The sequence below is a fragment of the Dermochelys coriacea genome, chromosome 3, assembly GCF_009764565.3.
Source record: "Dermochelys coriacea isolate rDerCor1 chromosome 3, rDerCor1.pri.v4, whole genome shotgun sequence".
Classification (NCBI taxonomy): domain Eukaryota; kingdom Metazoa; phylum Chordata; order Testudines; family Dermochelyidae; genus Dermochelys; species Dermochelys coriacea.
In genome coordinates, this window is record NC_050070.1 from 212,142,069 (window position 1) to 212,156,487 (window position 14,419).

The window sequence follows — 14,419 nt, forward strand, 5'->3', positions numbered from 1 at the left end:
CAGAGAAATCCTGACCTCTGCTCTTGGAATGATGTGCTGGAGATTTGAATAGGAAAGGGACTGTCTGATTGTCAATGTGGGGAATGAACAATGATCTACAGCAATGTCATTAACACAAACACACTCTCATCATGCTCCAGCCAGAAGGGAAATGGGCAGGAAATGTCTCTGTTCAGCCATGGTCACACTTACACTAATGCACAGCCGTGAGTGTGCTGGGAAAATGGATCTGAGCAATTTGAAGTGACAATTCTGTGAGAACTGAATCCTAGTGTAGTGAAATAGCTGTAGATCACGTAGTTGTGGCCGAGTGGTTAAGGCGATGGACTTGAAATCCATTGGGGTCACCCCGCGCAATTCAAATCCTGCCAACTACGGAAGCACAAAAGTGTTATGATTACTGCAATCTTAGTGTCTCAGCATGCGAACGGGAGTCAGATCTGGTCTCATTCTTAGGTTGTCTATACTTAATACGCTGCTGTGACACTGCGATAGCACTTTGGAGTAAACAGTTGCTACAGTGAGTGGAGGGGTTTTCCCATCACTGTAATAGTTACATTGACAGAACAATTCTTCCTTCTATTTAGCTATATCTAACCAGGGCTTCGGTCAGCTTAACTGTATTGGTTTGGGGATGTGGATTTTTCACACCCTGGGAGAAGTAGCTCTGCCAGTTAAGTGCCCAGCATACACCAGCCCTTAGATCCCTCTTACGATTTCAATGCAGGCACTGAACTGTGAGAGGAAAAACTTCAGCTCACAAACACAGAGACTGAATTCCCCACCGTTAATCTTTCTGCACTTTCCAGAACATCACAAAATTCAATTCATTCCTGCTAAGACAGAGAAAAAATAAGTGATACTAAGTTTTTGGCTTGATTAAATAAACGTATGGGTTTAATTAACATAGTAAAAATATGTACTGATTCCTCTAAATAACACCATAATGTGAGATAAGAACAGAGACAAATCTTGTCAGTGACGACTTTTTTCAGAAATGATCTTCCCTTTATTAATTTCCACGCCACCTCCATTGGAGGCTGGGCCCCTCCAGTATAACTGCTCTGCATTCGCCTTCCCGTAAGAATTGGTTTTGGACATTCCCAACTTTGGAAAATTGTGCAACTCAGAATTTGAATAGTGACCCCAGCTTCCTTCCTGCAGCTGCTCTATATCACTACACAGCACCTTCTTCACCTGCAGAATCACCCCAGGGTTCAGCAGAGACCCCTGGCAAGGACAGTGGGTGTAGCTAATACCCCAGTGTGCCTGGTAGTGAGGCAGGGGCAGCCCAAGGCTGGAAGCTCTGAGTCAGCTGTAAAGAAGCAACCCCCCCACACACACAAGTACAGACATTGAATTCCCCAAATTTAACATCATGACACCCTGTAGAAAGCTGCACGTGTCTGTTGTTTTTTCACAGGTAGATGCAAAAATCAGGTGACCCCAATTTTAAAGTTTGAGTAAGTAAAGTTTAGGAGACAGTTATTAAGCTCTCAAAAACATGCCACAGATCCCTCTGCATAACACCGGAAGGTGAAATAGGAACAGAGACAAAACTTGTCAGCAAAGGCTAATTTCCCAAACGATCCTTGTTAGAATAGAAATATTCAGGCCTATCTGTAAAGCCTATACTTTAAGAGTATAGACTTTTTTTTATCACAGTGTATATTTACTGTGTATTTTCATCACTTAGCTAGTTACAGGAGTATAAAACAAAGAATTAATATCACCGTCTGCCTGTGTATGGGCCTTGTCTCCCCGGGAGAGTCTGAGGCCGGATTCTTAGGGTAAGGCCTTTGGCTAAGCCGTAGGGGCAGCCATAAGCTGGGAAGCGAACGGTCACATCCTCACATCCCAAACCCGTCCCATTGAAATATGGTGGTATTGGGCTGTTAGGAAGAAAATCCTGTCCTGATGGTGTCCCTCACCACCAGATACAGAAACAGATCTTAAGAGAGCCTCCTGTCTGGCAAGAAATCCCTTCTCAATGGTTGTGGTTGTGAAACTTTTATTTCTGTATGTTTTATCCTTATGGCCCCCACTTTTCTAGTATCAGTCTGTCTGGTTCTCTAATTGTTTCTGTCAGTTGTATAATTAATTTTTCTATGTGTAAGTTCATTAGTGTAGTGGGATATAATTGGTTAGAGAATTATGTTACAATATATTAGGATTGGTTAGTTACATTTCAGTAGAATGATTGATTAAAGTATAGCTGAGAATATTACCATATAAACTGGAGTCAAACAGGAAGTGGAAGTGGAAATAGGAATCATGTTTGCGAAGTGGGGGAACGGGAACAGGGAACAGAGACACAGGCAAGGCTCCGCAGCGTCAGACCTGGGAAGGGGGACGCGGGGTAAAAGCTCTGCAGCGTCGGAGCTGGGAAGGGAACACTGGGGAACAGACTCTATCGGTGTATAGAGATAAGCCCCATTGGTGTGAAGGGCTTCAGAATATGCTTGCTTGGAAACTAACCCCATGAAACATCACATTGTCTGTACTTCAGACTTCTGATCTTTTGCTGCTTGCTGTCTGCGTGACAAGAACTGGGGAAGAGGGTAGGGAATGAGAAAGCCCTCTAACAATGGCTATCTTGCTCCTCTCCCTCCCCAGGCGTCAAGGATCCGCAGGACTCAAGGCTCTGCTTCACGGATCCTGGCACAGGGGCTGATGGGAGAGAAAGGATTGTAGACTCTGACCTGCACTCTGAAGAGGAGGGAATAATTGAAGGGGGAATTTTTGAGTCCTCCCCCCTCCTCAGTGTCCCCTGGGCTGGAATTCTACACTCCACAGGGCTAAACAAACAAGTGGGTGAAGCTATTTGGTTAATAAAAAACAGTGCTTTAGGTGAGGCTTGAACTCACAACCTCAGCATAGCTCCTCTCAGCACTGCCGTATAAGTACCATGCGCTACCCAATTGCACCACTGGAGCACCTGGTCATTGCTGTTCTCCCAGGCCCCTAGGTTGAGAAAGGCGAGGCGTGACCCCCAAAAATTCTCAGTTGAGTTGACAGCAGGAGAAGACAAGTGTTGGTCCTTGGTGGGGTGGGTTCTTCTGAAAGGTTCCAGGCACCATCTGACCCTCTTGTTCTTCTCTGTGTGATACCAGAACTGACTGAGTCTTGCTGCAGATCAACAGATCTGAAATCCCCGAGAACCAGGTCTAAGCGTTAGTCCTGCTTTGGGACAGTGTCAGGAAACTGCCGAGTCTGCGTGAAAAAACAGGGTTGGGTGGCAAGTGGTGAGAGCTGTGTGAAGCGCCGGGACCCAGGGGTCCGAGAACAGGGGGGCACAACACCCCAGGACTTTTAGAAATGGGAGGGCTCTGCCTTATCACTTTGTAATGACCGTAAGGGTGAGTGAGGGTGGGGAGGGGGCAGAGAGCAGTGATCGGGATGTGGGGTCTTGGGGGGAAGTTAGGGCAGGAGTGGGGGCTTGGGGAGAAGGGTTGATGCAGGGGCATGGCCTCAAGGGGAAGGGATGGGGCTACTGTTCGGGCTCTGGTGGCTGCTACTTTTAGGGAGCCTGCACCGCACTTGGTGGGATCACAAGACATCCCAGAGGAGAGAAGGTGGCCAGCAGAGCAGTGACAGGGTGAAACGGGAAGTGACCAGCAATGTGGGAAGACAGCAGAGAGAGAAAGGGGCTTTCCCCCCAGGAGGTGAGAGGTGATCTCTGGGTTTTCATTGACCCAGGACAGCAGCTGGGAGCGAGGTGCAGTGAAGGAAAAAGCACATCCAAAGAGTTTTTGGTGTCTGGATTTCAGAGCCTGAGGCAAAAGGACGCTAACCAGGGTACTGTGGGTGGGTGTTTTGCTCACAGTGTCGTGTTATGAATCCTGATTGTGGTGTTTTCCCAAGTTAATGCAAGGCAATTTTCCTCCTTTTTATTAAAGTTTCTTTTCTAAACTCTGGTGAGTGGGGAAAGTATTGCCTCTTAGATGCACCCAGTGGCCCTGGTTAGTTTCCCCAGATTACAGGATGGCGGCTTAAGCAGATTGTGTGTTGTGTTGTTGAAGAGGAGCCCCAACTACCCAAACAGGGAATTGTAACTTCAGCCTTCAGATTAAGAGCCAGAGGTGCAGCCAGCTGAACTAGCCAGGCCGCCTAAATGTATTCACCCGTCCACCACAAGAGCAAGCCTTGGGTGCTTCTCAGCAGCTGGGGAAAAGCCTCTTGGGGAAATACGTCCTGCACCATGGCCAAAAGGACCCCTTGAGTGGGACCTGTCAGAGGCCTCACTGGGAGCTGGCCATGCTTTCCTACTGCTTTGTCATGCTGGCCGCAGATCGAATACTGGTCTGCAGGTGACCTTTAGTGCGGGGGTTCGGCATGCCAGGGAGCAGGGAGCAGGCTGACTGGGTGTCTTTGTGGCTGTCTGCTGGCCACGCATAGGCATGGTCCTCTTGCCCCACCCATGGTTGCTCTGTGACTTTTAAGCCTTCCCTTGGAGCTGTCAGCACCAGCCGCCTCTGCTCTAGGTGCCCAGAGGAGGAGAGGTGGGCTGGGCTCCAGCCTGGGACTCTTCTTCTCTCCTGACTATGAAGCCTGGCCCTGGCACTCCTTTCTTCAAGCGCCATGTGAGGAAGAGGGTGGCAGCTGCAGGCACAAGGAGCAGACTTGTGAGCAGCAGGTGAAGCAGCGACAAACACAATCATAAGGAATCTTTAGCCAGACTGGTAAGTTCTAGGGCACCAAGCTATAGCAGCCAGCCTGTTGAACCAGTTCGACCAAAGACCTATCTCCAGTGGGCATTTGTCACTCAGCAGGAGGAAAAAACACTCACACTGGTGACCCACAGACAGGGAAACCAAACACCTTGAGCTGCAAGGCTTTACAGCAAAACAACATAACCCCAGGAGGTCCCACTGAGATTTGAACTCAGATCACAGGATTCAGAGTCCTGAGTGCTGACCATTACACCATGGGACCTGCTGGTAGTGGCTTTTCTGGACCCTGTGACTCTCAGCTGGCTGGCTTGCACTCTGCACTTATTGCTTCCCAAAAGCTGCTTCCGCTCACAAGATTCTCTCTCCTCCTCCATCGACTGTGGTCCTGCACTACCAGATCCGCACATCCGGCCCTGAGTGCCCACATCCCCCTGCTTTGTCTCCGTTCGCTGCAGGCCAAAAAATGTCAGGGGAGGCCGCACCACCCTTCGCTCTATGGTCCCGCTCAAATCGGCCAATGGCAGCCTCATCTCCTGGAACTCGGCCAGTTGTCGCTTGATCCAGTCATACAGTCACACGCTGACTGGCTCCCCTGTCTGGATGGTCCTGTGGAAATCCCTCAGACAATGCTGCAGGACTTGGCACCATTGGTTTCTTTAACTTTGCAGTGTTTCCCCAGCCACCAGAACAAAGCCACCAACTCCTCCTTCACTGACTCCCACCGATCCCCCTGGTTGCCATAGAACCCTCTGATGCTTTCCCGTTCTGCCAACACTGCCAGACCTCACTGCCCCACCCCTTATCTTGCCAGCTCTGGATGTTCAGCTTCCAATATCCTCTGTCATGGGACAGAGAATTGCCCATATTGAGGCACATGGTGAGAGCTGTGTGATCCAAACAGTCCATTGGCACTACCCTGCATGGGGCTGTCAACGTGCTCTCTTTCATGTAAATCCGATCAATGCGACTCTCTGCGGCTGATGTGAGCTTGGATCAGAGGAATAGGAGGCTACCCCCTGCCCTCCATGGGTTTCACTACGGAGAAACACATCCTTTAAGCCCAACTTGCTATAGACCTGCGCCAGGTGGGGCTCATTGTAAAAACGTTTCTGCTGATGGTCGGAAAAAGGGGACCCGCAGTTCTCAGGCTGGCTGACACAATTAAAATCCCCCCCAACACCAAACACCATGAGGCTCAGAGGAAGGGAGCCAGTTCCTTCCATAGATCTTCCCTTTCACACCTTAACTGGGGACCATATACACTAATATAGCGGTAACCAGTGCCACGGAGCACAAAGTACACCAATAATATCCTCCCTGGTTGGAGCTCCTCCACCACATAAAGTGTGACCCATGTGTGACTCTTTCACTACTCCTGAATTGAAGGGTCAAAAGGGAGACAATGTAGACCTGTGCATCCGATGAAGTGAGCTGTAGCTCACGAAAGCTTATGCTCTAATAAATTTATTAGTCTCTAAGGTGCCACAAGTACTCCTTTTCTTTTTGCGAATACGGACTAACACGGCTGCTACTCTGAAATGTAGACCTGATAAATGAAATTGTTTGTAATTGTTCATTTTATTCCTATAACTTCATAAGTAAAGTTTTATTAATGAAACTTCATTCATTCATAAAACTGGGTACCCCAATAACTGAGTAATTGACAATTAAGCTGCTTGTTAAGAGCCACAGCTGTTCAGGCCCCTGCCCTTGCAAATTTCACTTTCAATCCAATTGCTGCTTAAATCCCTGAAATTTACACTGCTTCAACATTGTAACTTCTGCTCACTGTTTGTCATTCATTATACTTGTCTATATTGTAACTTCTGTTCCCTGTTTGCCATTCCTTATACTTGTCCATATTGTAACTCAAACTCCATTTTAACTTTTCCAAACTCCATTTTAAAATGCTCACTCCATTTTGTAAAAGCTTGCTGTGATCTTCATTTTTGCTAAACCCTGCTGTAATCTTATTAGTGTAGTTTAGATGTGTGAATGAGGTATGTATGGATGATGGAATCAACCTCCAGCCCCAGCCTGTCCTGATGAAATAAAGTTCAAATACCAACGGCTGAAGATGCAGACAACAGCCCTGACAAAGCAAGAAGAGTCCATCCTAAAAAGAAAAGAGCAAAGGTACAACAGAAGCCAGGTCCAAGTCTGAAAGTCACATCTGCAATTGACGGGTCATCAATCACACCAAACCCAGAGGCAGTGTGACACAGCAAGACCTATAGACTCTGGATTCAAACTAAAAACCTATTAAAAAGATGGGTGAGATGGAAGACTTTGGGTAATGTTCTGCTGCCAACATCGGGGGGCATCGGTACATTCCCAAGAGACCCAGCCCTTCCTCGTGCCCAGCTTTCCTGGCTAGTTAGCCACCAAGAGCTACAATCCCAAGCTGTGAAATCAAGCCACAAACTCAAGCTATGTTCAGGACTGGTAACTATCTACCAGCTGCAGAACATTTGATGTGTGTGTGTGTGTGTGTGTATACATAGGTATTAGATATTAGTTATTCATAAATCAAATTGTGTTATAATAAATGTGACATCTTGTCTTGTTCCCTGAAACGATCCTGTGCAGGTTTGTCAGTGTAACATCAGCAGAGGCTAAGTCCAGTTCTACTGCCCTTTACTCAGACAATAAGAATAACAATGTTTCATTACCCCCAGCCCCCCGCATTCAAGTGGTTTGTAATCCAATCCCAGCCAAAATCTATCACTTGGGCAACGCAGCTCTGTTTCCTGGATACCTAGGTAGATTAGGTGTGAATGTAAATACAATCCAGTCCTGAACCTTTCCCCCAGCCCCCAACTCATCACTAGCTGTCAGGGAGAGCTCATTTAGACTTTGCTTACAAATCATCATTTGAAATTATTAGGTTGGCCAACATCACCACCAAGAATGCACTGAGATGGTCATAAAAAACAACAGCTGTATAAGGAAGCTAGACTATGTTCATACTTTCCAAATCAATTATACTTTTTCAGATACACATATTTTATCACACACATTATATGCTTTTAAAGTGTGTATTAATATTTCAATTTCAAATCAATTGTCCAAACAATCACTACATTGGCAATACTGCATGTAATGAGTTCACAAACCGGGACGGGGGGTGTTGGGGAAATTCAGGAGGGGTGTAAGGAAATCCTTGCCTGCACCCCTCTCCAAGTGGGGGGCCTGAGCCCTGCCCTCCTCACTGCTCCCTTGAAGGGAAGCCAAGCGCTGGGTGAGCACCTAACGCTGACAGTGCAATGCTTTCAGGCTCTCCACGGAGCCCACATCACTCTGCTGTAGGAGGGAGCCCTCAATATGAAGCAAAAGTTCCAAACATTCCCCACACCCTATCTCAGACAGGCCAGCCAGATCAGCACAGACACATGAAGGCAGAAACAGAGGCAAGGAGACAGAGCTTCCACCTCCATCATGTGAGATGCAGCCAGCCATCTGGAAGGAACCTGCTATATGCCCAGAGGCCTTTATTCCTCCAGCCTGTGAAGACAGAGGGGATGTCAGGAAGTTTCCCCTTCAATCCCACACAAAAAAGGCCCTTCTTAGGAAACGCAAAATTCTGAAAGAAAAAGACACCAAGAAGGACACCAAAGAGATAGACTTTTATGATCTTGGGGAATAGTTCAACACCTGACCAGGGACTTGAACCCTCGATCCTCAGATTAAAAGTCTGAGGCTTTACCAACTGAGCTCACCAGGTTTATGAAGAAAAAGAGCAAGTTCGTACAGAGGAGAAACTAGTCAAGAAATAGCGAGCAGGAAACAGTAGAGGAAACTTGCTGCTCTCTCTCTATCTCTTCCCAGCCCTAGCCCTGGTCTCCTCCTCCCTCCAGTACCCTGAGGCATTTTGCCAGCACAATGCCCAAGTCAACTCCACCCTCCCCAATCTCTAGAAGGCCCAGCTCATCAACCTGGCCACTCTTACAGCCTCCTCCCCAGCCCTGACCAATAGGGAAGAGGATTGAGTCTCCCTCCCTCAGGCCCACCCTTCAGCGTTCCTCGGTAAAGACCAACACCGCCAAAGTGACTTTGGGCTAGTCGGTCAACCAAGAGGGCTGCCTCCTAGCCTGGCTGCAGCCCAGCTGCAGGACTCAGAGTAAATCCAGCTCACATCCCTCTCTCTCTCTTCTCCTCTCTCCCTCCCCTTGGCTTGCTCAACACCTAGCCCCACAGCAAACCAGAGATTGGTGCTTTCTAGGCCTGCTCCTGCAGATGTGGGCTTCTATCCTGCTTCTTATGGACTCAGCAGGAGAAAGGGGCCTTTCCAGGAAATGGCCACAGCTTCTGGCAGTCCCTGTCTGGCTCTGGACACCACAAGGAACAATTTGGCTCCTGGCACACAAGGCAACTTAAAAGCTGAGTGCCTGGACAGGGGCTTGAATCCTGGACCCTCAGATTAAGAGCCTGATGCTCTACCACCTGAGCTATCCAGGCTTGCTGACAGGGTCTATGCCTTTCACCACAAGAAGTAAGCCGGCAGGCAAAAGAGAGGCAAAAAAGTCCCAGAAACCCCTCCTCTTTTTCTCCACAACCACTGCCTTTCAGCAGGATTCCTCCTCCTCCTCCCTCCTGGTCCTCAGTGCAACTAAATCTCTGCACCTAGACAGCCAGTCTGTCCGCTGCGTCCCAATCCCCCAGGCCTAAGCCTCCCTGTCCAAGTCCTGCACCTGGCTCCATAGAATTAAGTCTCACGTCTCTCTGGGAACTTACTGACAGGGGGCCTTAAAGTATCTGCACACGGCCCGGTAAGTATCTGTTAAGTACCGAGACCTGTGGTGGTGCATCATTCATGGGAAACTATCCGTCCATGCCAATGTGCATGGCCAGCATGTGCAGAGCAAAGGTTGCCCCCGGGCGCTGTGTCAGGCTCTGGCACCACTTGAGTCTATCGACCACTTTCTGGTAGCTTATTTTTTTACCTGGGAGATGTGGGGACTTCTGGCTACATGATGGCAGATGCCAGACTTGGTTGGACAAGATTATTTACAGCTCGCCTGAGGCTTGTTCCTGGATCAAGGAGGCAAGCCACAGGGCGCCAGCAGTACCAGCTGCAGCAAGAGCGCCCTCAGCAGGGGCTGCCGTATAGCAGGTGGGTGTCATGGGACACACTGTGCCTCATCAATGCCATAGCCTCTGTCAGGAGCATCTTCAGCGATGAAGGCAGTTCCCTGCAGCAGTGGCTAACCGAGTTTATGTGGCTGTTAACTGACTGGCTGTGGTGGAAAAAAAAGTGAGTCACTAGCAGAGTGGAGGCGGTGTGGACTTGGATCTAGGACCAGGACGAGTCTTGATTCCCTCCTGTTGGTCTTTCTTTCTAGGCAGGAAGGGGTTTTCCAGCAGCAACTGGGAGCAGTAGAGTTTCATGTTCAGGCACTGTATCAGTTCCTCCAGGTTTCTGCTAAGCGCACAGGGCCCTTAGCGGGTACTCAGTACATAGGATTTGCCCGGAAACCCTGCATTACTAGCAACTGCATTATTCCTTTCTTGGTATTTCCAATGGCATTTGTGTCGGTGATTTCATTCTGCTTTGTATAACGGGGTTTTCTATTGGAGCCGATATTTTAATTAACAAAAAAGACAAAAGACACAGGCTTTCCTGTCACAGGAATTACAGCCGAGGCAACCTCCTTGCCAATGCAATCGCCTTTTCATCAACTCCAAGCTGGTGATTTGATTCTTTCCAACTTTCCTCTGAAAAGAAGCCTTTTCCTTAACAAGCAACTTCTTGGATTGCTGACACAGGTCTCTTCCGTTTCCTAGAAAAACATTGCAAACTCTGAGCAAAGGAGACAAAAGATATGCAGTAAGGCACCACTGGGAGTCGAACCCAGGATCTCCTGTTTATAGACTGGGGCGTTAGCCAGCTTAGCCATGGTCCCTGCCACTGGAAGTATTAGGCAACTGCTCCACTTGATGCTCCAAGACAACACATCCAAATTCCAAATAATTTTCTGCAAGGCCTGCCGACATCAAGCTGCCTGGCTCTCTGCGCATAGAAAGCCACATCTGAGGGGAGAGAGGGTTTCTAAGGCACTCTTTTCCTGCTAGCAGCAGTGTTCGTATAGTGGTTAGTACACTGCATTATGGTTGCAGCAACCTCGGCTTGACTCTGAGTGACAGTAACCTTTTCATCAGCTCCAGACTTGTCATTTGCCGCATTCCAAGACTTAGCCACAAGGAAGCCTCTCTCTGTCTTGAACAAGCATTTAAAGGATTGCCCAGGAAGGTCTTTTCTGGTTAGAAGAAAGAGATACCAAAAAGGGAGCCCAACAGATACAGTCATCTCAGCAAGGAAAATCTGGCAGGTCAAGTTCCGAGAAAGGCTCTTCAGCAAGCTCTTCTGAAAGGTCACTCTCTGGAGGCCTGTCAAGAGCCACTGCCAATGCTCACTGAGAAAGAGATGCCAAACCAGAGTTCTCCACTGCCTCCAGACATGCAGCTATTAGGAGCTCTGGGCACAGAGAGGCCCCTGCTAGCGGAAAAAGGCTTTGGCAGAATGTGATGCTCTGGACCTCAAAGTAGCACCCTGGACCCCCATATTCACAGCTGTGCTATGATTATGATATGCTTTGAACAAAGCATGCCTTGTTAGGTACGGCTTAAAAAGTCTTGGTCCATTGAACATCACTAAAGTGTTGGATTATATGTGCTTCTACGGACACAACGTTCTGAAGGTTCAGAGCAGGCTGCACTGCGGGGAAAAGAGGATGGTGAAGAAATTTGGCAGCATGTGACCTCCAGAAGAAGAAAGGGGAGCGTCCATGTATCAGCAATGCAGATATAGGTAAGTAACCATTTTCATGTTGTCTCCACAGGTACTAATGCGGAGAGTGGACTAGATGATGCATTTGAGGGAAGGGAACAGAAGGAGACGCCGCTGACTGGAAGGCATGAGATGCACTGTCCTAGGGTTGGGGGTTCCACGACTACCATTCCCAAGAGAAGGAGACGGGTGGTGGTAGTCGGGGACTCTCTCCTCACGGGGAATGAGTCATCTATCTGCTGCCCCGATCGGGAAAACTGAGAAGTCTGTTGCTTGCCAGGAGCTAGGATTTATGATGTGATGGAGAGACTGCTGAGACTCATCAAGCCCTCGGATCGCTACCTCTTCCTGCTTCTCTACGTGGGCACCAATGATACTGCCAAGAATGACCTTGATCAGATCACTGTGGACTACATGGCTCTGAGAAGAAGGATAAAGGAGTTTGAGGTGCAAGTGATCTTCTTGTCCATCCTCCCCATGGAAGGAAAAGGCCTGGGTAGAGACCGTCGAATCGTGGAAGTCAACGAATGGCTACGCAGGTGGTGTTGGAGAGAAGGCTTTGGATTCTTTGACCATGGGATGGTATTCCAAGAAAGAGGAGTGCTAGACAGAGACGGGCTCCACCTAATGAAGAGAGGGAAGAGCATCTTTGAAAGTAGGTTGGCTAACCTAGTGAGGAGGGCTTTAAACTAGGTTCACCAGGGGAAGGAGACCAAAGCCCTGAGGTAAGTGGGGAAGTGGGATACCGGGAGGAAGCACGAGCAGGAGCTCGCGAGAGGCGAGGGCTCCTGCCTCATACTGAGAAAGAGGGACAATTAGCCAGTTATCTCAAGTGCCTATACACAAATGCAAGAAGCTTGGGAAACAAGCAGGGAGAACTGGAAGTCCTGGCAAAGTCAAGGAATTATGATGTGATTGGAATAACAGAGACTTGGTGGGATAACTCACATGACTGGAGTACTGTCATGGATGGATATAAACCGTTCAGGAAGGACAGGCAGGGCAGAAAAGGTGGGGGAGTTACACTGTATGTAAGGGAGCAGTATGACTGCTCAGAGCTCAGGTATGAAACTTCAGAAAAACCTGAGAGTCTCTGGATTAAGTTTAGAAGCGTGAGCAACAAGGGTGATGTCGTGGTGGGAGTCTGCTATACACCACCAGACCAGGGGGATGAGGTGGACGAGGCTTTCTTCTGGCAACTCACGGAAGTTACTAGATCGCAGGCCCTGGTTCTCATGGGAGACTTCAGTCACCCTGACATATGCTGGGAGAGCAATACAGCGGTTCAGACTTATTGGTCGACCCAATATGGAGGAAGAGAGTGAGGCAGAGCAGCCCTCAGAGATGGTGCCAGAGGGGGCAGGGACTGGGCAGTGATGGGAAGTGACTGGGGACGAAAGCTCCTCTACGCAGCTGAGCGAGGGCAGTACCAGGGAAGGGGCATCTGTGAAAGTGGCTATGTGGAACGTGGCAGGGATTTGGGGGCCCAGGAGGAGGCTCTTTATATTCAGTGCCTTGGAGAAGCTGGACTTGGACATTGTGGGCATTCAGGAAATGCACATTAATGACTTTAGGGTAGCTCAATGGGCAGAGAGTGATTGGAGGAAGGGCCTGTCTTTCTGGTCCTCCAGGCCAGGGAAGAATGATGGGGTTGGAGTCTTGTTCTTCACATTCACAGTGCGAGTACAGAAAGCGGTGGAGATCTGACTAGGTAGGGTATTACTGGTGGACTTTGTGCTCCATGGCACTGGTTACTACTATATTAGTGTGGTCCCCAGGGAAGGTGTGAAAGGAAAGATCAATGGAAGGAACTGGCTCCCTTCCTCTGGACCACACAGTGTTTGGTGTTGGGGGTGGATTTCAATTGTGTCAGCCGGCCTGAGGACTGCTGATTCCATTTTCCTGACCGTTAGTGGAAATGTTTTTACAATGAGCACTACCTGATGCAGGGTCTGTAGCAAGTTCGGCTTACAGGATGTGTTTCTCCGTAGTAGAACCAGTGGAGGGCGGGCGGTATTCCTTCTATTCCTCTGATCTGAGCTCACTCCAGCTGCAGATGGGGTACACCTTTCTGTGGGGATAGGCCAGGAGTGGCATTGACCAGATTTATTGTGGGAACATGATGTATTTGTGAGCTAGTTAAGAATATTTATGAGCTAGTTAAGGTCGCGGTGAACCTTCAATGAACCTTTAATGAACCTTGAGAAAGAATTACAGGCTGGAACGTGACCCAGGAAAATTGGAAACACCGGACTTTGTTGACAGCAGATAGCATACAGCTGTGCTCCAATCAAGAGGAAGGACGCACGTGTATAGCCCGTGCTGAGGCTGTTCGACCAATGAGATGTCTCCGTGACCGGGTAATGGACTTTGGAGGGGGTTGAAAATATTATGTAAAAGGAGTGTATAAAAGCAATGAGAAAATAACTGATAAACGGCTTAGCTACCAACCATATTGGCTGCTGTGCTTTGTCCGGCTCGCATGAAAACCCCAACAAATGGTGACCCTGACGTGATCCCTTCTGAAAAGGCGAGGATTCTAGCCCCGGCAGGAGGCATCTGTTTTTCGGCTCCTGGGCGTCCGAGAGTGACGCAAGTGCGCACAGGTGAGCGGCTTTAAGTAGCAATGGGTACCGCTGTATCAGCTGAAGAGAAAACCGTGCATGAATTTTTACTTCGCATTATAGAGAGACAGGGCGAGAAAGTAACTGCAGATTCCTTGTCTCATCTGCTGAAGTGGGGACAGAGGAGAGGGTTTCTGAAGAGGCCAAGCCATGCTTTTGATGGACAAGTATGGGAGCGATTGGGACAGGATCTTTGGGACTCTGTTGCCCATGGGAACAAGGAGGCTTGTGGGAGATGGAGACTATCAAATGTTTTAAGGAAGAATTTGTCAATGGAAGATAGCAGAATTTGGCAGAGCATAAAGCTACCCCACGGGTCATGAGTAACGAAGTAA

The 14,419-nt window shown here is 48.6% G+C and overlaps 3 non-coding genes across 3 annotated transcripts; 1 reads left to right on the forward strand and 2 right to left on the reverse strand.

Moving 5' to 3' along the window:
* Positions 1 to 296: 296 nt before the first annotated feature.
* On the forward strand, positions 297 to 377 carry TRNAS-UGA. Its single transcript has one exon. It is a non-coding gene; the product is annotated as a tRNA-Ser (tRNA).
* Positions 378 to 4,863: 4,486 nt separating this feature from the next.
* Positions 4,864 to 4,935, reverse strand: TRNAQ-CUG. Its single transcript has one exon. It is a non-coding gene; the product is annotated as a tRNA-Gln (tRNA).
* Positions 4,936 to 9,058: 4,123 nt separating this feature from the next.
* On the reverse strand, positions 9,059 to 9,131 carry TRNAK-CUU. The gene has a single exon. It is a non-coding gene; the product is annotated as a tRNA-Lys (tRNA).
* Positions 9,132 to 14,419: the final 5,288 nt, after the last annotated feature.